This window comes from Cetorhinus maximus, chromosome 5 (genome assembly GCF_964194155.1).
Source record: "Cetorhinus maximus chromosome 5, sCetMax3.hap1.1, whole genome shotgun sequence".
Taxonomy (NCBI): Eukaryota; Metazoa; Chordata; class Chondrichthyes; order Lamniformes; family Cetorhinidae; genus Cetorhinus; species Cetorhinus maximus.
In genome coordinates, this window is record NC_135883.1 from 172840432 (window position 1) to 172861969 (window position 21538).

The 21538-nt window shown below is 45.6% G+C and overlaps 1 protein-coding gene across 2 annotated transcripts in view; it reads right to left on the minus strand.

Annotated features, from left to right (window-relative positions):
- The window catches only part of LOC144681091 (epoxide hydrolase 1-like), a 48456-nt gene extending 37799 nt beyond the window's left edge, over window positions 1-10657 (minus strand). Inside the window, exon 1 of one of the 2 annotated variants that reach the window (XM_078542816.1) lies at window positions 10622-10657. The gene's annotated coding sequence lies outside the window, so the exon portion shown is untranslated. Of the gene's footprint in view, window positions 1-10516 lie in introns of both variants that reach the window. The other variant, XM_078542815.1, reaches the window with a different exon arrangement.
- Window positions 10658-21538: the final 10881 nt, after the last annotated feature.

Here is a 21538-nt window from a genome sequence, read left to right on the forward strand (position 1 = left end):
TTTCCCATTAGTCATACTTCTTGGAGTTTTACCCTTCCTTTCCCCCCCATTTTCTAGTTTAAAGTCCTGTTGACCACCCTATTTACCCTTTTCGCTAGAACATTGGTCCCAGATCGGTTCAGGTGGAGACCATCCCAACGGTACAGATCCCTCCTGTTCCAATACTGATGCCAGTGCCCCACGAAATGGAACCCCTCTTTCCCGCACCACTCCTTTAGCCACGTGTTTACTTCCCTTATTCTCGCGTCCCTATGCCAATTTGGACGTTGCTCGGGTAGTAATCCGGAGATTATAACCCTTGAGGACCTGTTCTTTAATTTAGTTCCTAGTTCCTGATAATCCCCAAACAGGTCCTCTTTCCTAGTCTTACCTATGTTATTTGTCCCGACGTGGACCACAACAACTGGACCACCCCCCTCCCTCTCCAATATCCTTTCGAGCCGGTCAGAGATGTACCTCACCCTGGCACCAGGCAGGCAACACACCATGCGGTACTCTAGATCCTGCTTACAAAGGAAGCTATCAATTCCCCTAATTATAGAATCCCCTACAACTACCACTTGTCTTTTTGCTCCCCCCTCTTGAATGGCCTCCTGTGCCACAGTGCCGTGGTCAGCTGGCTCATCCTCCCTACAGCCCTGTTCCTCATCCACACAGGGAGCAAGTACCTCGTACCTGTTGGACAAGGTCAAGAGCTGAGGCTCCTCTGTTCCTGAACACAGGAGCCCTCTACCTGCCTCACTTGCAGTCACACCCTGCTGACCTTGACCACTGACTGAACTTGAGGTACTTAATCTACCGGGTGTGACCGCCTCCTGAAACAAAGCGTCCAGGTAACTCTCCCCCTCCCGGATGTGCTGCAGCATCCGGAGCTCAGTCTCCAGCTCATCAATTCTAAGCTGGAGTTCCTCCAGCAACCAACACTTGCTGCAGATATGGTCACTGCGGCTTGCAATGGGATCTGCCAGCTCCCACATCATACAGCTACAGCACATCACCCTCCCAGCCATCTCAACTTAGTTAATGAATTTATTAATTAGCTTTGCAGTGTTTATTTTTTCAAATTTGGTGCAGATTTCCTACCAACCAATCAGGTCACAGCTTTCCTGTGACGTCACTTTTATCAGTTTTGGCTTCAGTTACTCTGTACCCCGAGGTCACCGCTCTGGTGCTCCTCCCTCCGAGTCTGCTCCCTGGAGACAAGGCCGCGAATCCCCGAGGTAAGCTAGATTTATACTCACCGCTCCGGTGCTCCTCCCTCCGAGTCTGCTCCCTGGAGACAAGGCCGCGAATCCCCGAGGTAAACTAGATTTATACTCACCGCTCTGGTGCTCCTCCCTCCGAGTCTGCTCCCTGGAGACAAGGCCGCGAATCCCTGAGGTAAACTAGATTTATACTCACCGCTCTGGTGCTCCTCCCTCCGAGTCTGCTCCCTGGAGACAAGGCCGCGAATCACCGAGGTAAACTAGATTTATACTCACTGCTCCGGTGCTCCTCCCTATTTGTTCCAAGAGTAGTTTACAGTCATGTTGTCTGTAGACCTTCAGGTTACCAGCTCATCCAAAAGACTCCTTCAGTAGTGCACCAAAATAACAGCCTAGAGTGTGCTTAAGTCCTGAATGCAACTTGAACCCACAACTTACTGACCTAGAGATGAGTGCACTCCCATTGGGCCAAACTGAGACTATGCTTCTCAACTCTCCTAACTTTTTTTATTCTTTCATGGGATGTGGGCATTACTGGCAAAGCCTGCATTTGTTGTCAATCCCTAACTGCCCTTGAACTAAACATTTCAAAGGAGAGTTAATAGTGGGTCTGGAGCCACATGCGTGCCAGATTGGGTAAGGATAGCAGATTTCTTTGCCTAAAGGACATGAGTGAACCAGATGAGTCTTTACAACAATTGATGATAAGTTTCATAGTCACCATTACTGAGCTTTATATTCCAGATTAATGAATTGAATTTTTAAATTAATAAGTTTAGTATAAATTATGTAACTTGAATATTGCTGAGACTTTTTTTTGTCAAAGCTTTTTATCTTGCACTCATCAGGACAACTGGCAAGAAAATAGCAATGTCAGGGGAAACAACATATTTATACTATGAGAAGACAGTGCTGATTGGTTGGCAAGTGGACTCTGCTGGAGGCATTGCCGTGGAAAATGCACAAGTGGATGGTGACTTGACAGTTAACTGAAACCAAGCAGCTGACTCGGATTGGTCAAAACATAGCCCTGGGAAATGAACCAGCAAATGGCTGTTGTTTTGTAATGTTTCCACATGTTCTTTCTGTCTGCAAACAGAGTCCTGTGTATTGATATTGCGAGCCCAACTGACAATCTTAAATTTATTGTCGGCGTAATTCTTAGCACACTGAGGATTAGTTAACAAATGTTGTCCAATCGTGAATCACATTTAATGTTGGACACCTATGATTTCAGTTTTGAAAGCACAGGCTGGTTGGGTACAGTCCATACCTTGCTCGTTGTATCAAACAGCATGCCCCTTCCATTGTTTGCAATGGGATGCTATGCATCACATACTGACCAATTATTAAATCCATAGTGGGATTAGAACCTGTGTCTCTAGAGCATTACCTGGGCCTCTGGAATACTAGTCCAGTTACACTACCACAACACCACCATCTCCTCCCTCAATCAATCAATGATTAATTTATTTATTTTGGAATACAACAATTGCAGCAAGACTCTAATCTAAAGTCACTTCTTCAGCCTCCAAGAATGAATTATAATTCACCACCACTCAGCTCAAAACACACATTATGAGCATGGACAGCATCAGTAAAAGATTTGACAACACAGAAACTGGCCTTAATATAGATCCTATATTGGATTTGTAGTGTACAAAGATGCAGAATTTTCCCACTTCTCGCATACTACTTACAGAAACAAAGGATGTAACTCAATAACAAAAGGAACACAGGAATCTGGAGCAGGAGTAGGCACCAAAATCATGGCTGATCTGATTGTGGCCTCAACTCCACTTTCCCGTGTGCCCCTTGACTTCTTGTCAATCAAAAATGTAACTTAGCCTTGAAGATATTCCATGCCCCAGCCTCCAATGCTCTCTGGAGATGAGAATTCCACAGACTAACAACCCTCATAAATTCTCATCTCAGTCTTAAATGGGAGACCCTGAATTTTTAAACTGTGTCCCCCAGTTCTAGACTCCCTCAAGGGGAAACATACTTTCAGCATTCATCTTGTCAAGTCCCCTTAAGATTTCAGATGTTTCAGTAAGATCACCTCTCATTATTCTAAGATCCAATGGGTATAGGCCCACCTGTTGAACCTTTCCTCATAAGAACCATGGAAAAGTTATGGCACAAAAGTGGCCATTCAGCCCATTGTCTGCACCAACCCAAAAAGAGAAAAAAAACTAGCACCTCATTTTAATCCCACTTGCCAGCACCTGGTCTGTAGCCTTGCAGGTTACAGCACTTCAGATGCAGATCCAGGTACCTTTAAATGAGTTGAACGTTTCAGCCTCAACTATCAATTTAGCACGTGAATTACAGACACCCACCACCCTCTGGGTGACAAAGCTTTTCCTCATGCCCCCTTTAATCCTTCTACCAATCACCTTAAATCTATGCCCCTTGGTAGGTGGCCCCTCAGCAAGGGGAAACAGCTCTTTCCTGTCTACCCTATCTAGGTCCCTCATCATTTTGTACACCTCAATTAGGTCACCCCTCAGCCTCCTCTGTTCAAAGAAAAACAAACCTAGGACAACCAACCTCTCCTCACAGCTGCAATTTAAGCCGGGGCAACATTCTTGTAAATCTCCTCTGTACTCTCTCCAGAACAATTATGTCCTTTCTGTACTGTGGTGACGAGAACTGCACACAAAATTCCAGCTGTGGCCTAACCAGCCTTTTATACAGTTCATCATTACATCCCTGCTTTTGCATTCAATATCTTGCCAGTAAAAGGAAAACATTCCAAATGCTTTCTTTAGCACCTTGTCCACCTGTCCAGATACCTTGAGGGACCTGTGGACATGCACTCCAAGATCTCTCACTGCCTCACCCTCTCAATATCCTCCTGTTCATCGAGTATTCCCTTACTTTGTTTGCCCTCCCCGAATGGAGCACCTCACTTTTACAGATTGAATTCCATTTGCCGCTTTTCAAGCCACTCAACCAAGCCATTGAGAGCATTCTGGAGTAACTGCTATCCTCTTCACTATCAGCCACACCGCCAACTGTTGTCATATGCAAATTTCCCAACCATGCCTCCTACATTTAAGTCCAAATCATGAATATATCCAACAAACATCAAGGGCCCCAACACTGAGCCATGTGCAACGGCACTGGAAACAGTTTTCCATTCGCAAAAACTGACCATTACAATTTCTTTCTGGTCACTGAGCCAATTTTGGATCCAACTCACCATCTTCCTGTATCCCAAGAAATCTCACTTTTCTGTGCAGTCTACCATGTTGGACCTTGTCAAATACCTCATCAAATATAAAAAACACCTTCATCCCAGGAATCACTGCATCCTTCTCAAATAGTATTTCTTTCTCAGTGGAGCATATTTTTGCTGAGAGTTATGAAATATCTCCTTAAATGTCTGTCATTACTTCTCTACTGCCCTACCTTTTAACCTGGTCTCCCTGTTCACTTTGGCTAACTACCTTCATACCCTTTTAACTTCCTTTAAGATAGCAGTCTTAGACCCACACTTCTCATCCTCAAACGGAATGTAAAATTCTACCACGTTATCATCGCTGTTGCCTCGAAGCACCTTTATTATGAGATCATTAATTCCTGTCTCAATGCACATGACCAGGTCTAAAATAGCCTAGTCCATGGTTGGCATGAAAACATGCTGCTTCAAGAAACTAAAGTGTGAATTTACACAGGAGCTTTCCATCCCTCACATATTTTCTCCCATCCAGTCCTTCTTTGAAGTTCCCAACTCTTGCCACCTCACAATTCTGGCATAGGCATCAACAGTTATGATCTGAATTGTACACACAATAGACACTTCGGGCATAAAGGCTTGCTTATAATAGTTCCTTTGATGGTACAAAATGATTGACAGTACAAAATGATTGACAGACAATGAAATGCCAAGTATAATCCTTGCTCCAACATGTGGAAAAGCAGCATCCAATCTGCACACAGCAAGGTCCCACAAAACACCAATGAGATGCATGAATTTAATTAGTGGTCGAGATAAAATGTTTACCTGTACAAACATAACTTCACTTCTATGGAGAATATCAATGTAAATTTTATGTCCAATGCGATCCTTTACATTTTTATGGGACCTGACAATATTCCGACAACAGTACTGAATACTTGTGCTCCAGAACTTGTCGCACTCTGAGCCAAGCCTTTCCAGTACAACTACAACACTGGCATCTACCCAGCAATGTGGAAAATTGCCCAGGTATGTCCTGTACAGGAAAAGCAAGACAAATCCAACCCAGCCGGTTCCTGCCCTATCAGTCTGCTCTCCATCAGTAAAGCGATGGAAGGTATCATCAACAGTGCTATCAAGCGGCACTTGTTTAGCAATATCCTGCTCACTGATGCTCAGTTTAGGTTCTGCCAGGGCCACTCAGCTCCTGCTCTCGATACAGCCTTGGTTCAGACATGGACAAAAGAGTTGAGCTCCAGAGGTAAGGTAAGAGTGACTGCTCTTGACATCAAGGCAGCTTTTGACTGAGTGTGGCATCAAGGAGCCCTAACAAAACTGGAGTCAATGGGAATCAGGGAAAACTCTCCACTGTTGGAGTCATACCGAGCACAAAGGAAGATAGTTGTCGTTGTTGTCAACTCAGATCCAAGACATCATTGTAGGAGTTCCTCAGGGTAGTGTCCTCAGCCCAACCATCTTCAGCTACTTCATCAATGACCCTCTTTTCACCATAAGGTCAGAAGTGGGGATGTTCGCTGATGATTGTACAATGTTCAGCACCATTTGCAACTCCTCAAATATCAAAGCAGTCAATGTCCAAATGCAGCAAGACCTGGATAATATCCAGGCTTGGGCTGACAAGTGGCAAGTAACATTCATGCTACACAAGTGCCAGGCAATGACCATCTCCAACAGAGAAGCTAACCATTGCCCCTTGATATTCAATGGTATAACCATCACTGAATCTCCCACTCTCAACATTATGGGGTTACCATTGACCAGAAACTGAACTAGCCATATAAATACTATAGCTGCATGGGCGGGTGTCATGAAACTATTAATATATGTAGTATTATTGGAAAATATTTTTCTTTTAAAATAGAGGTTTAGTCTGTGGATCTGTCTTAATTGGATTAAAGCCAGCTAGTCTGGGTGCTTTATGTACTGGTTTTGAGATGTTAACAGAGATGGAGTGTATTTGCATTTTTTTTTGAACAGAGCATTAAAGAAGTGGGGCGAGAACTGACGCCTATCTAGCTGATGCCAAGCAATATTATTTTGCTAATAAATTATATATTACTAATAAAATTGGCACGATGAAAGGGGTTTTATTGTGAGAGGGGTTTAGTTCAGAGGTTGCTGATACAATGAGAATTTGTATTCAATGGAGTGGTAGGTATAACTTCAGCAGCGTTGTGTGTGTGGGGCAGAAGCAATGTGAGATCAAAAGGCAGCTGCAAGCCTCCAACTGGTCCAACTGGCTCCACAGTGAAAAGAACCTCATTGAATTTGTAAGGTGCAAATACTTTGCCTGATGTTTTGCTTAAATCTATGGATTGCTGTTGCCTTAATAGAGATTAGTTTGGGAATTTGTTAAAAGTTATGATAGTAGTAATTTGAAGTCACGTGGGTATATATTTTAACATGTGTAAATTAATGTTTCATTTAGTTTAATGTAAAGCCTCAAGACTGGTGGTCTGATTCCTGAATTTAGAGTCACATCTCAAACATAACACTTAAAATTATAGGTTATGACAGTTGTTTAAAGTTTTCCTCTGGGATTTTTAAATAACTCCACTTTACCAACTGCATCAGTCATAACAGCAGATCAGAGACTAGGAATCCTGTGGCGAGTAACTCATCTCCTGGCTCCCCAAAGCCTGTCCACCATCTACAAGGCAAAAGTCAGGAGTGCGATGGAATGCTCACCACTTGTCTGAATGAGTGTAGCTCCAAACACACCCAAGAAGCTTTACACCGTCCAGGACAAAGCAGCCCACTTGATTAGCACCCCTTCCACAAACATTCACTCCCTCAACCACCAACGCACAGTGGCAGCAACGTGTACCATCGACAAGATGCACTGCAGGAATTCACCAAGCTTCCTTCGACAGCACCTTCCAAATGCGCGACCACTACCATCTAGAAGGACAAGATCAGCAGACACATGAGAACACCACCACCTGGAAGTTCCCCTCCAAACCACTCACCTTCCTGGCTTGGAAATATATTGCCATCCCTTCACTCTGTAACTGGGTCAAAATCCTGGAATACTCACCCTAATGCCACAGGGACTGCAGCAGTTGAAAAAGGCACCTCATTACCACCTTCTCAAGGGCAATTAGGAACGGGCAATAAATGCTGGCCTAGCATAAAATGAATTTTAAAAACTGGGAGGGCAGACCGAGCCTCTGTTTAACATGCCATCTAAAATACAGCACCCTTTCAGTCTCCAACCATCAGACCAGATGATGGGCTCAAGTCCAAGAGCAGAGTTAAACCCACACTCTTCTGACAGAGCGAGTGTGCTCTCTTGTTAAGGTACTGGAGAACCGATTAAGTCGTAACCAAGCCTGACCCGATCTTCACTCAAACATCACACATTCATTGTACAGCAAAAGTCAGCGGACTGCAATCAGGAGCAGAAATTGTAATTTCAGTTCAGGATGCTGAGGCCTATTGCAACATTCTACATCACTGCTATTCCTGCTGATATCAGCCAAGAGAAAAGGTCCAGCCTAATATCCCTTGAATGCTGATCACCGATTTACATGTACTCGTGCAATTGAAACTCCATAAGCAACAGCTGGGAAGAGCACAAGTACACTGTAAGCTTTCTTCTATAATAAGAATACATTCTCTGGTCATTAGGCAAGTACCCTGGAGACAGCTGCAAGTAGGAGCTTTCATGCCCAAAATAAGAATGACAACAGATTTGCAAGCTATCCACAACCAACATTTTTAACTGAGCTGTCACCTATATGTATGATGGAAATGCCTTCACAAAAGGTCCACCACAAAGAACTTGTGCTACTTTAGGACAACGTTTTCGGTTCAAGTTAGCAGGAAACTGTAAACAAAGCTGCTGGCAAAAAGAAATTCTTTCAAACAGCCCAACGCATCCAGAGATAGCCCCAAATAGTTGTTTTAAATTTTAAAAATCCTTTGAGCAATTAAGTGCATTTCTGATGCTATTTCCAAAAGTTTGACTATTTAAACGTTCACGGTTTTTAAAGCTTAGTTCCACAATATTTCAGGCACAATACCACTTGTGGTAATTAGCATTCAATGAAGATTTACTAATAGTATGATTTAACAACACCCAGCTTCAAAATTCTTACAAGAGCTAAAAAAAGAGTGACTGGCAAATGACACCAATATACAAAAAAGGTCAGAAAAGCAAAACTCTGAAAAGACTAACAGCACCTTTACACACAGTTCAGAGATGTGGAAATGCTGAGTTCTCAGAGGGTTGTGGCAGGATATAGAAATATAAAATATATATTTCTGGAAAGAGACATATTGCTGAAGCTTTTATCTTGCACTCATCAGAACAAATGCAAGAATGCCAAATTCCAAATGATCACCACAATTTATACAGTCATCAATATACCAGAAAAAGAAATGAGGCAGGAGGCTGGATAAGACGAGAAAAATGAATGTTCCACAAAGGGCAGGTATAACTGAGATTGTTGCGGCTACCCATAGCAACACCTTTTATTTGAATATTGCTGAAAAAAGAAACATGTCTAAACTTTTCATTTTACACTCATCAGGACACTTTGCAAGACTACCAATATAAAGGAGAAAACAACAATTTATACTGTGTGTGAAGATTGGTTGGCAAGTGGACTCCGGTAGAGGCATTGCCATGGGGAATGCACCAGTGAGGGTGACTGACAGTTAATTGCCAAGCATTGTTTGAAATTTAAACCAGGCAGCTTGACCCTGATCAGTCAAGGCATTACCCTGAGGAATGAGTCAGCAAATGGCTGTCACTTAATTTGTTTAGCTGAAACAGGCACAATGTGTGTACATGTTCTTTCTGCCTGCAAAGAACAGGGTCCTATGCATTGACATATGTAGCTTCCACTACACGCAAATGCGCCACACTGCAAGCCCGACTGACAACCTTAAATTGGTTGTCTGCGTAATTCTTAGCGCACTGAGGATTATTTAGCAAATGTTGTCCAATCGCAGAATCACATCTAATGTTGGGCACCCTTTTGAATTTTGTAAGCACAGGTTGGTTGGGTACAGTCTATACCTTGCCTGTTGCGAACAACAGCTCGGACGTGCTGTTTCACACATTATGCCACTTTTTGGGATGTACAGTCTACGTATCGAGCATCACACTGGCACTGAAATTCATACACCAATTTACTCATGTGTGATAGGTAGAACGAACGCCTTTTTGGCTTGACCGCAGCATCCTGTTAGTGGCGAATACCACTCCTGTTATGACTGTAGAGCAGCAATGTGAAACAGCAAGTTATACCTGTTGCCTAAATTTTTGAGATACCTTGCCCTTCCAGGGGAATCTGAGATAGACTGGGCATTTTTCAGGGCCGAAAGTGACAGCCTTTGAGTTCATGAGTTGGCGTGATATACAGCGCGAAATAATGTGATCAGGGTAGCCATTATCCTGCAGGGTGCCTTTAATGTGCCCTATTTCAGTTGGTATTCTTCATGATGAAGACGGTGTACAGTTAATTGTTGGTAGTTATTAGTTACTATAGTAACTATATTAGTTATTATACTACACATAGCGATTGTTGGTACAGTTATGATCGTTAATTATTACTTCAGCTTAATCAATAAAGTGATGAATGCAATTACAGCAACAGCAATGCTCTGTGCTTGTTTGAATTCATTGTTTTGGCTGGCCAGTCAGACCTTAGCTTGCCTCCGAGCTGTCTGTGTGTCTGTGCATGTGCGCCAATTGGCAAGCCAAGGGAGGGGATGTGGTTTTTGTGCAGTGTTTCTGGCCTCCTCCACTGGCTATCCTATTTATGGGGAACAGGCACGAAAACGGAGTTAAGGTCATGATCAAACCAAATCGAGGGCCTGTACTCCTGCTCCCATTTCTTACGCTGTTTAGTCTATGCAGTGGATTCTAATGCTTCAAATGGCCGTCAAACGCAGTGAAAAGTTATTGCACCACAGCCCTCAACTCCTGAGGAACTGGTCAGCAGAAACCCAGCCACAGATTCTAAAGTCCAGAGATTATGAAGGTTTGCCAAATCTGCCCAAAATGTCCTGCATATTTCCTGCATCTTCTAACTTCACATCTAGCTCTGCAAAACTTATAGACAACATTTAAAAACTTCCACAAGACACTTACTGTCCCCTTTGTCTGGTCGTTTCTTGGCCTTTTGGCTAAGATCAAGTGAATACAAGTTTAAATTAGAAACACAACAACAAAGCAGAATGTGATGGGAACCACAACCTCTCGGTCTGCAACCAGGTCCTGACTGTTCCTCTTCCAGCTGAGAGCTCATCACAAGGAATCCTGGGATTTGGAGTCCAGGCAGGAAATGCAGAAAATTCATTCACAGTGCCTCAACAGGCCACAGAAAACAGTGCTCATACAGGATTGGGAAACTAGTGGCGAAATATCCCAGGAAAACTGTCCAAACAGGCCTGGGAAAACACAATCCATATATGCCAGGAAAACAGGGTTCAAATCATCCTGGAAAACAGTGTCCAACTATCCCAGGAAAGCAGTGTCTATAAATCCCTGGAAAAGTGTCCAAATGTCCCTGGGAAAAAATGCCCAGCTGTCCCAGGAAAACAGGGCCAGGAAAACAGTCTCCAAACATCTCAGGAAAACAGCTCAGCTCAGTCACTTCATTGGCAGCCCCCCTCATCCCTGAAGCATCTCCACAGTAAGTTGGGGCTCTCTTCCTGATCTCCAGCCTGAAAGTAGCTTGTTACAGATTTCCAGCATTTCAACAATCTTTATAATAGCTGACAGAGAAAGCCATTGCTTGCAATGTGCCTCAAGGTGTTGCATTCTCCACTTCAACAAAGCCTCAGAACTCCTCCAATTGCTGTGTCTTGCTGACAGAAATGCTAAGTGAGCATATACCTTGAGAACAAAAACAGAAAACGCTGGAAAAACTCAATAAGTTTAGCAGCATCCGTGGAGAGAGAAACAGAGTCAACACTGAGTCCGTATGACCCTTCTTCAGAGCTGAAGGGAAGCACTTTTGCTTTTCTATACCTTGAGAATACTGTTTTCTGCACCATCAAGGTTTCCGACAGTGTGCCTTGTTGCGTTATGAAAAATATGAGTAAACAGTTGGCTGCAACAATGTCCTTTTGAGTGCCTTTCAGTTTTCTGTAAGCACTGTTATGCTTTCCATAATTAACACATGTGTTGTCAGCTGAATACCTGAAATTCCTGCTTGGCTGATTGAAGACACTGAGTTTGGATAATATTTCTGCTGCGATTGCTTCCGACAAATCCTGCCTATCACTATGGAAAGCTGACAGTGGCCGAAGGCTGGCATCTGTGATGCTGGGGGCCTCAGGAAGAGGCCAAGATGGATCATCCACTAGACACTTCTGGCTGAAGATTGTTGCAAATGCTCCAGCTTTATCTTTTTCACTGATGTGCTGGGCTCCTCCATCATTATGGATGGGGATATTTGTGGAGTCTCCTCCTCTGTTTACTTGTTTAATTGTCCAGCACCATTCACCATTGGATGTCGGACTGCAGAGCTTAAATCTGATTCATTGGTTGTGGGATTGCTTAGCCCTACCTATCACTAGCTCCTTTGGGCACGCAAGTAGTCCTGTGTTATCGCTTCACCAAGTTGACACCTCATTTTTCGGTACACCTGGTGCTGCTCCTGGCATGCCCTCCTGCAGTCTTCCTTGAACCAGGATTGATGGTAATGGTTTTTTTTTAATTCACGGGATGTGGGCTTATCTGTCTGGGCCAGCATTTATTGCCCATCCCTAGTTGCCCTTGAGATGGTGGTGGTGAGCTGCCTTCTTGAACCGCTGTTGGCCAGTGAGGCTGGTGGAACACATTGAGCATGGTGGCAATAGAATGCAAGACAGGTCCTATAGGACCTATTCTCATGGGCACACTCTCTGACCCGGAAAAGATTACAAGGGGGATGGGCCGACATTTAGCCTTTTGGAGATACCCAGTCTCTAATTGTTTGATTTTTTGCTATCATTCATTTCTGATTCATCACGACATTAGTCAGCGAGTGCCTCCAAATTGAACAGGCCTTCCCTGGGCTGGGCCACACGGCTTTATGAATAGTGCAAAGCAGCAAGCTTTTGAAACACCAGACTGAAGGCCGTTTTCTACTGAAATTAGCCACGATGTAGTGAAATCCAGACTCTCTGGTACAAAACTGCCTGCCTGGCCTCACTATCCATGTCCTTTGACACCCTTGTAGATCTAAAATTTGTCTAACTCAGCTTTGAATATATTCTATGGCCCAGCCTCCATTGCCCTCTGTGGAAGAAAATTCCAAAGGCTAACAATCCTCAAAGAAATTCCTCCTCATCTCCATCTTAAATGGGAGACCCCTTATTCTGAACCTGTGCTCCCTCATTCTAGATTCCCCCGCATCTACCCTGTCAAGCCCCCTGAGAATCTTACATGTTGAATAAGATCACCTTTCATTCTTCAAAACTCCAATGAGTATAGCACCAATCCCTTCATCCCAGGAATCAATATAGTGAACAAGTTCCCATTCTATCTTGATTTATACTCTGTCCTACGGTGACTTTATTGTTATAGAGGCTAAAAACTACTCCCACCAATCACTTCTTTCCATGCTATTTCTTACATCCACCAGGGAGAGAAATCATGGGCCCCAGTACTCCTCCTGTTTCTGGGCCCCTTATTCCTCCATGCCCCACCCCAGGGCCAGGGAGAGAAATCATGGGCCCCAGTACTCCTCCTGTTTCTGGGCCCCTTTGTCCTTCATCCCCCTCACTTTCACCCTCCCCCTTAATCATTCATTATATTTTTTTCTCCTTTCAAGACTCACCAATCAATTCGCCAAACAATCACAGAAAGCTCCTCATAAAATGATGATGCCCATTGTTGGCATCTGGTTACAAATGTCATCCAATATATGCAGAATGGGTCATTAATATTAAGAGCTGCAACAATATAATGCAGTGTTAGTTTGTGCGCTCCCTATAGGTAATCCCACCGTGACAAACCTTGAAGTACAATTTTACGTTAACAGCATTGTGCAATATTGTTAACGACAGGAAAATATCCCATTAATTTTTTATAACACTGTGCAAACGATAACACTGATCTCGGTGACTAACTCAGCACCCGTTAACGTGTTTGGCATATTGCACTTTATGGACAATAAATTTATATTTGGGGGAAAGATTCAATACCTGCAACCCAGATAAACTGTAAAGATATTTTCCATTCTGTAGAAGGCTTGGTGCATGATATTATTCAATATAATTATTTCACACAAGGGGTGTAATTGGATTCTATTTATCAGTAATCTCACACTGTAGAAAGATCTAATGACTCCTGAGCAACAAAATGTAATGATTGAAAAGCAAAGGCCTTCACTGTCAGTGAGAAGTGTTGAAGCCCACAGGTGTCTCTGTGCAGCATAACTTTTAGAGGCCAGAGGACAAAGACTGAATGGTTTACTATTGTTTCTGTGTTTTCCTGATCAGCAAGTCTGAAGACTCTGATTACTGCTTCTCACTACAATATATTTTCAATATTTACTATGCAACACAACATTATCTTGATATTTCAAAACCTCAAAAAACATAAAAAGTACCTGTGGGAGAACAAAATACATATACAGGATAACAAAGGGTTAAGTGGTCAAACTATAGTGGAATTCTACAACAAAGTGTCCTTGCACCAGTACATCAAGTAATAGACAAACCTGAGCTGTCGGCTATTGTGGAGGAATGAAAACAAGTATAATGAACAAACTACCAAGCGCCCTTGAAACAAAGCTAGTATGTCTGTTATCAGCTCATGGGATAGGGCCTAGTCACGCTATCTGTTGTCGGTCCAGATAACTAACCACCAGATGGGCTACTCAAGGTTTTTGTGTAATTATAAACTAAGAAAGAACATTTGTATGCATGCCAAACATAAGATTTCGATGTTATTAATTACTAAGGGTCAAGCAGCTTTGTAACTTGCATCACCTCTGTCACGTACGCTTTTACTATAACTATGTGTGTACTCTGATGCTTCTCAGAGTGCCGGCTAGCTCCATTGTATGCTGCTGGGCTCTCCGTGACATCACGATTTAATAAAGGCTTCCGAGACAAACCTCCTGGGTCCGAATGTTCACTCCGTTTTCCGCGACAGTTCCAAAATCGAGTGAGATAATGGGTAAGTAGACAAAAGGACAAGATTGAAGTCAATGGGAAAGGCTCCTTGAGAATCATGTGCAGTGTAAAACAGGTTACTGATTCACTCTGAGCCCTGTCCTGGCAATCTCACACCACAAAGCCTGCTCACAGTAAACTTTCATTAGCAATAAAAAAACACAGAACTCCAGCCACGATTCCACTCTCTGGTCGTAAGATAATTGTGGATGACAAAGGCCATCTAGCTTAGATCATCTCATCCATCCCAGAATCACACATGAACATACATATTAGGAGCAGAAGTAGGCCATTTGGCCCTCGACCCTGCTCCGCCATTTGATAACATTGACTACATTATACCAATGACTACAATTCAAAAAGTATTTAATTGGCTGTAAAGCGAAATAAGACATTGTGAAAGGTGCTATATAAATGTAGGTTTTGTCTTTCTTTCATTACACCTGCATGCAGCAGGCAGAGTGACTGTAGCAATGGCGAAATGGGAGGCCCAATGCTGATTCTCTGAGGATAATTAATCACAGAGCAATCAACTAATGTGAGGAAAGTGGCTACAAAGAAATCACTACAATTACAAAATAAAAAAGGGGGGAAGGTGGTGGTGGTGGCACAGTGGTATTGTCACTGGACCAGAGACCCACGGTAATGCTCAGGGGACCCGGAATCAAATCCCACCATGACAGATGGTGAAATTTGAATTCAATAAAAATCTGGAATTAAAAGCTTGATGATGACCATGAAACCATTGCCAATTGTTGCAAAGACCCATCTGGGTCACTAATGCCCCTTCAGGAGAGGAAATTTGCCATGGTCTGGCCTGCACGTGACTCTTAATTGCCTCTGAACAAGGGCAATTCAGGATGGGCAATAAATGCTGGCCTAGCCAGCAGCAACCATGTCCCATGAACAAATAAAAAAAAATTCAATTCAACTCTACTCTAACTAACCTGCCCCCAGTGCCCTCTCCAACATCCCCACCAAATCCCCCCTCTCAGCTTCACCAGGCCAGGGAAACCATTTCCAAATATCCACAGAGCCCCACAAAGCATCTATCAATCCCATTAGCCAATAAGCTGAGGACACAGATTGACACAAGGCAGCTATTACAGAAACTTGCCTTAAGGAGGGAACAAAAATGTCAGCTCAGCACCCCTCAATATCGGGTTTTCAGGCAGGTTAGTGAGAGGAGGGAGGGGTCGGGGGTTAAAGAATCAATTCCAGATGTACAGAGGGACAATGTACTCAAATGAGGCCATATGGGTTGAGCTCAGGAATAAAAAGGGGCAGTCACACTGCTAGGAGTGTGCTATAGACCCCTAAATAGTGGAAGGGTAATATGTAGACTGATATCTGAGTGCAAAAACAATAGGGCAGTAATCGTTGGGATCTTCAATCACCCTAATATCAACTGGGATACGAACAGTGTGAAGGGCACAAAATTCTTGAACTGCATTCAGGAAAACTTTTTTAACCAGCATGTAACAAGCGCAACAAGAGGGGTGCAATTCTAGATTTAGTATTAAGAAATGAAGCTGGGCAAGTGGATGAAGTAGCAGTGGGTGACCATTTTGGAGATAGTGACCATAATATAGTTAGATTTAGCATCATTATGAAAAAGGACAAAGATAGAACAGGAGTGAAAGTTCTAAATTGGGGGAAGACAAATTTTACAAAGCTGAGAGATGAGCTGGTGAGAGTGGACTGCATACAGCATTAGAAAAAAAACCTGGGTCAAATTAATGGGAGGCATTCAAAGGCGAGATTCTATGGGCACGGTGCAGACATGTCCCCACAAAGACAAAGGAACATAGAAATTACAGAGGTGAAGTAAAAATGTAAATTAGGAAAGGGAAAGAGACGATACGAGAAAGTATCGGCAGGTGAAATCAAAGAAAATCCTAAAATGTTTTACCAGTAATTAAGAGCAAGAAAATAATTAAGGAAAAGGTAGATCCTATCAGAAATGTACATGGTAACTTGTGGGCTGATGCAGATGATGTGGGCAGGGTTCTCAATGGGTACTTTGTGTCTGTCTTCACTAAGGAGAGAGATGATGCAGACATTCTAGTTAAAGAGGAGGAGTGTGAAATATTAGATACAATAAGCGTAGTGAGAGAGGAGGTAGTGGAGGGACTGGCATCCTTGAAGGTGGATAAATCACCAGGGCCAGATGGATTGTATCCCAGGCTGTTGAAGGAACCCAGGGAGGAAATAGCGGATGCTCTGGGATAATTTTCCCAACAGAGATAGGAAAATGGCGTCCAACATGGACGGGGAACCTGTATTTTAATATCCCGGAAAACAGCATCGAAATATGCTGGGAAAAGGTGTGTCCAACAGGGTCAGGAAAATGGTGTCCAAAAGTCCCAGGAAAACAGGGTCTGAAGACAAAGTTCCCCCAGTAAGGCACGGAAACTCGCTCCGGTTAATCCTGCAAATTAATCGCACAAATCTGAAACATTACTCCCAGTGAATGCTATAAATCGCCCCCAGTGACCCCCAAACATCAGTGCCTCCCCCGGCTGGCGCCCCGCCCCTCCCCTCCCCTCTCCCCCTGCATCTCTCCCCTCTCCCCCCGCATCTCTCCCCTCTCCCCCCGCCTCTCTCCCCCCCCGCCCCGCCTCTCTCCCCCCCCCGCCCCGCCTCTCTCCCCCCCCCGCCCCGCCTCTCTCCCCCCCCCGCCCCGCCTCTCTCCCCCCCGCCCCGCCTCTCTCCCCCCCCCGCCCCGCCTCTCTCCCCCCCGCCCCGCCTCTCTCCCCCCCCCGCCCCGCCTCTCTCCCCCCGCCTCTCTCCCCCCGCCTCTCTCCCCCCCACCCCTCTCTCCCCTGCCCCGGCCGGTGCCCCGCCCCTCCACCCTGGCCGGCGCTCCACATCCCCCCCACATCTCCCCCGCCCCGGCCGGCCGGCGCCCCGCCCCTCTCCCCCACCCTGGCCGGCGCCCCGCATCCCCCCCGCATCTCCCCCGCCCCGCCCCTCTCCCCCCCACCCCGCCCCTCTCCCCCCCACCCCGCCCCTCTCCCCCCCGCCCCTCTCCCCCCGCCCCTTTCCCCCCGCATCTCGCCCACCCTGGCCGGCGCCCCGACCCTCACCCCCGCATCTCCCCTGCCCCTCACCCCCCACCCCCCACCCCCGCATCTCCCCCGCCCCTCACCCCCGCATCTCCCCCGCCCCTCACCCCCGCATCTCCCCCGCCCCTCACCCCCGCCCCTCACCCCCGCCCCTCACCCCCGCCCCTCACCCCCGCCCCTCACCCCCGCCCCTCACCCCCGCCCCTCACCCCCGCCCCTCACCCCCGCCCCTCACCCCCGCCCCTCTCTTCCCCCGCCCCTCTCTTCCCCCGCCCCTCTCTTCCCCCGCCCCTCTCTCCCCCGCCCCTCTCTCCCCCGCCCCTCTCTCCCCCGCCCCTCTCTCCCCCGCCCCTCTCTCCCCCGCCCCTCTCTCCCCCGCCCCTCTCTCCCCCGCCCCTCTCTCCCTTCGCCCCTCTCCCCCCGCATCTCCCCCGCCCCAGCCGGCGCCCCGCCCCTCTCTCCCCCACCCCGCCCGGCCGGCGCCCCGCCCCTCTCTCCCCCACCCCGCCCGGCCGGCGCCCCGCCCCTCTCTCCCCCACCCCGCCCGGCCGGCGCCCCGCCCCTCTCTCCCCCACCCAGCCCGGCCGGCCGCCCTCAAGTTGATGGGTAAACTGAACTAGTTGTGTTTTAGGGTATGGATAGTGATTTTTGCACAAGCTGATGTTTACACAGGGTTGGAGGGGGAAGGACTGGAGATTGCCCAGTCGAGCATTGGAAGAATTGAAGCAGGAGCTAACCACGGTATGGCTAAGGATTGGAAGTTTGAAACTGGATGATTTTCAGAGATGGAACGGAGTGCTCACCAGAGTAGCAATGATTTGAATAATTAGCTGAGGCTGTGAACAATTTGGTTCAGTGTGATACGCAGAAGTAGACAGCGAGTGCACTTGTTTCTGCCTGCGAGAGGAGGGACTGAGGTGGGAATTTTTCTGATTCTTACCCCCAAGCCTCTGACCAACAAGCAGACTTTAGGGAGTTTGGTAGGAAATTGAAAAGGACTTCAAAAGGTAGCAATCTCCGGATTATTTCTGGTGCCACACAGTAGCGAGTATAGGAATAGGATGATAGAGCAAATGAATGCTTGGCTGGAGAGATTGTACAGGAGGGAGGGCTTTAGATTCCTGGGGCATTGGGACCGTTTCTGGGGGAGCTGGGACCTGGGACCAGTACAGGGCAGACGGGTTACATCTGAACAGGAACAGGACCAACATCCTCGCGGAGAGGCTTGTTAATGCTGTTGGGGTGGATTTAAACTAAATTGGCAGGGGGATGGGATCCTGAAAAGTAGTTCAGAGGGGAGAGAAGCTGAGATGAAATTAGAAGTTAAAACACTAGGAAATGAGTCTGGAAGGCAGAGGGAACATAGGCTAGATAAGAAAGAAGTGAGTTTAGTAAGGCTAAATGGAATATATTTTAATGCAAGGAGCCTGAGGAATAAGACAGATGAGCTAAGGACACAGATAGGCACGTGGGAGTGTGATATCATAACAATGACCAAGACTTGGCTGAAAGAAAGGCAGGATTGGCAGCTCAACATTCCTGGTTATAGGGAATTGAGACAAGATAGAGAGGGGAATAGAGGAGGAGGGGGTGTAGCAACATTTATCAAGGAATCAATTCTAGCACTGAGGAGAGATATCTTCTTGGAAGGATCATCAAATGAGGCCATATGGGTAGAAGTAAAAAACACAAAAGGGGCAAACACACTATTGGGTGTGTACTATAGGCCCCAAACAGTCAGGGAGAGATCAGGGATCAAATATATAATCAAATTTCAGAGAAATGTAAGAATAAGCAGTAATATTAGGGGATTTTAACGACCCAAATATTACCTGGGATAGTTTTAGTGTGCAAGGTAGGGAGGGAGCAAAATTCTTAAGTTGCATCCAGGAGAACGTTTTTAGCCAGTGTGTAGAAAGCCCAGCAAGGGAGGGGGCAGTTCTGGACTTAATATTCGGAAATGAGCCAGGGTAGGTGGAAGGCGTATCAGTAGCGGAGCATTTGAGATAGTGACCACAACTCAGTTAGATGTAGGGTAGTTATGGAAAAGGATAAGGTTGGGCTGGGAATAAAAGTTCTAAATTGGGGAAAGGTGAATTTTACTAAGATGAGATGCAATTAGGCCCAAGTGGACTGGGAGCAGATACTTGCAGATAAAACTGTGACAGAGCAGTGGGAGGCATTCAAGGAGGAAATAGCAAGAATACAGGGCAAATATGTTCCCGTAAAGACAAAGTAGGGACCAAGTCCAGAGAACCCTGGATGTCAAAAGGACAAAGGTTAGGATTAAGAAAAAAAGAAGCTTCTGGCAGACACTGAGGGCTCAATATGGCAGAATCCCTCAGGGAATATAAAAAGTGCAGGGGGGAATTTAAAAAGGAAATTAGGAAAGCTAAGAGAGTGCATGAGAAAGCATTGGTGGGTAGAATAAAGGAGAACCCAAGGGTTTTTAAAAAAAATATATAAAGAGCAAGAGAATAACTAGGGAAACAGTAGGGCCAATTAGGGACCATAGAGGTAATCTGTGTGTGGACGGACCCAGAAGACGTGGGTACTCAATGAATACTTTTCCATTGTGAAGACCGATGCAAAGGATGACGCAGGTATCAACATCAGGGTGGAGGACTGTGAAATATTAGAGGAAACTAAGAGAGAGGGGGGAGGTACTAGCGGGTTTAGCAATCTTAAAAGTGGAAGGCAAGGGAAGAGATATCAAAAGCCCTGGTAGTAATTTTCGAATCCCCTCTGGCCACAGGTGAGGTGCCAGAGGACCGTAGGACTGCAGGACTGCTAACATTGTGCCATTATTAAAAAAGGGAGGACGGGATAGACCAGGAAATTACAGGCCAGTCAGTCTAGCCTCAGTGGTGGGGAAGTTACGAGAAAGAATTCTGAGGGACAGAATATATCTGCACTTGGAGAGACACGGATTAATCAGGGATAGTCAGCATGGATTTGTTAAGGGAAGGTCGTGTCTGACAAATTTGATTGAATTTTTTGAGGTGGTAACCAGGAGTGTTGATGAGGGTAATGCTTTTGATGTGGTCTACGTGGACTTTAGCAAGGCTTTTCATAAGGTCCCTCATAGACTGGTCAAGAAAGTGAGTCCATGGGATCCACAGCAAAGTGGCATGTTGGATCCAAATTTGGCTGAGGCTTGAGGCAGAGGGTGATGGTAGAGGGATGTTTCTGTGACTGGATGTCTGTTTCCAGTTGGGTTCCACAGGGCTCGGTGCTGGGGCCCTTGCTGTTTGTGGTTTACATAAATGATTTGGACTTAAATGGAGGGGGTATGATCAAGAAGTTCGCAGATGACACGAAAATTGGTAGGGTGGTAAATAGTGAGGAGGATAGCCGTAAACTGCAGGAGGATATCAATGGATGGGTCAGGTGGGTAGAGCACTGGCAAATGGAATTCAACCCAGAAAAATGTGAGGTAATGCACTTGGGGAGGGCTAACAAAGCAAGGGATTACACTATGACTGGTAAGACCCTGGAAAGTACTGAAGATCAGAGGGACCTTGGTGTGCATATCCACAGATCCCTGAAGGTAGCAATGCAGGTAGATAAGTTGGTTAAGAAGGCATATGGGATACTTGCCTTTATTAACTGAGGTATAGAATATAAGAGTGGGGAGGTTATGCTGGACCTGCATAAAATGCTGGTTGGGCCACAACTGGAGTACTGCGTGCAGCTCTGGTCACCACATTATAGGAAGGATGTGATTGCACTGGAGAGAACGCAGAGGAGATTTACCAGGATGTTGCCTGGCCTGGAGGGTCTGAGCTATGAGGAAAGATTGGATAGGCTGGGGTTGTTTTCCTTGGAGCAGTGAAGGTTGAGAGGGGACATGATAGAGGTGTATAAGATTATGAGGGGCATAGATAGGGTGCATAGGAAGGCACTTTTTCCATTAGTGGAGTCAATAACCAGAG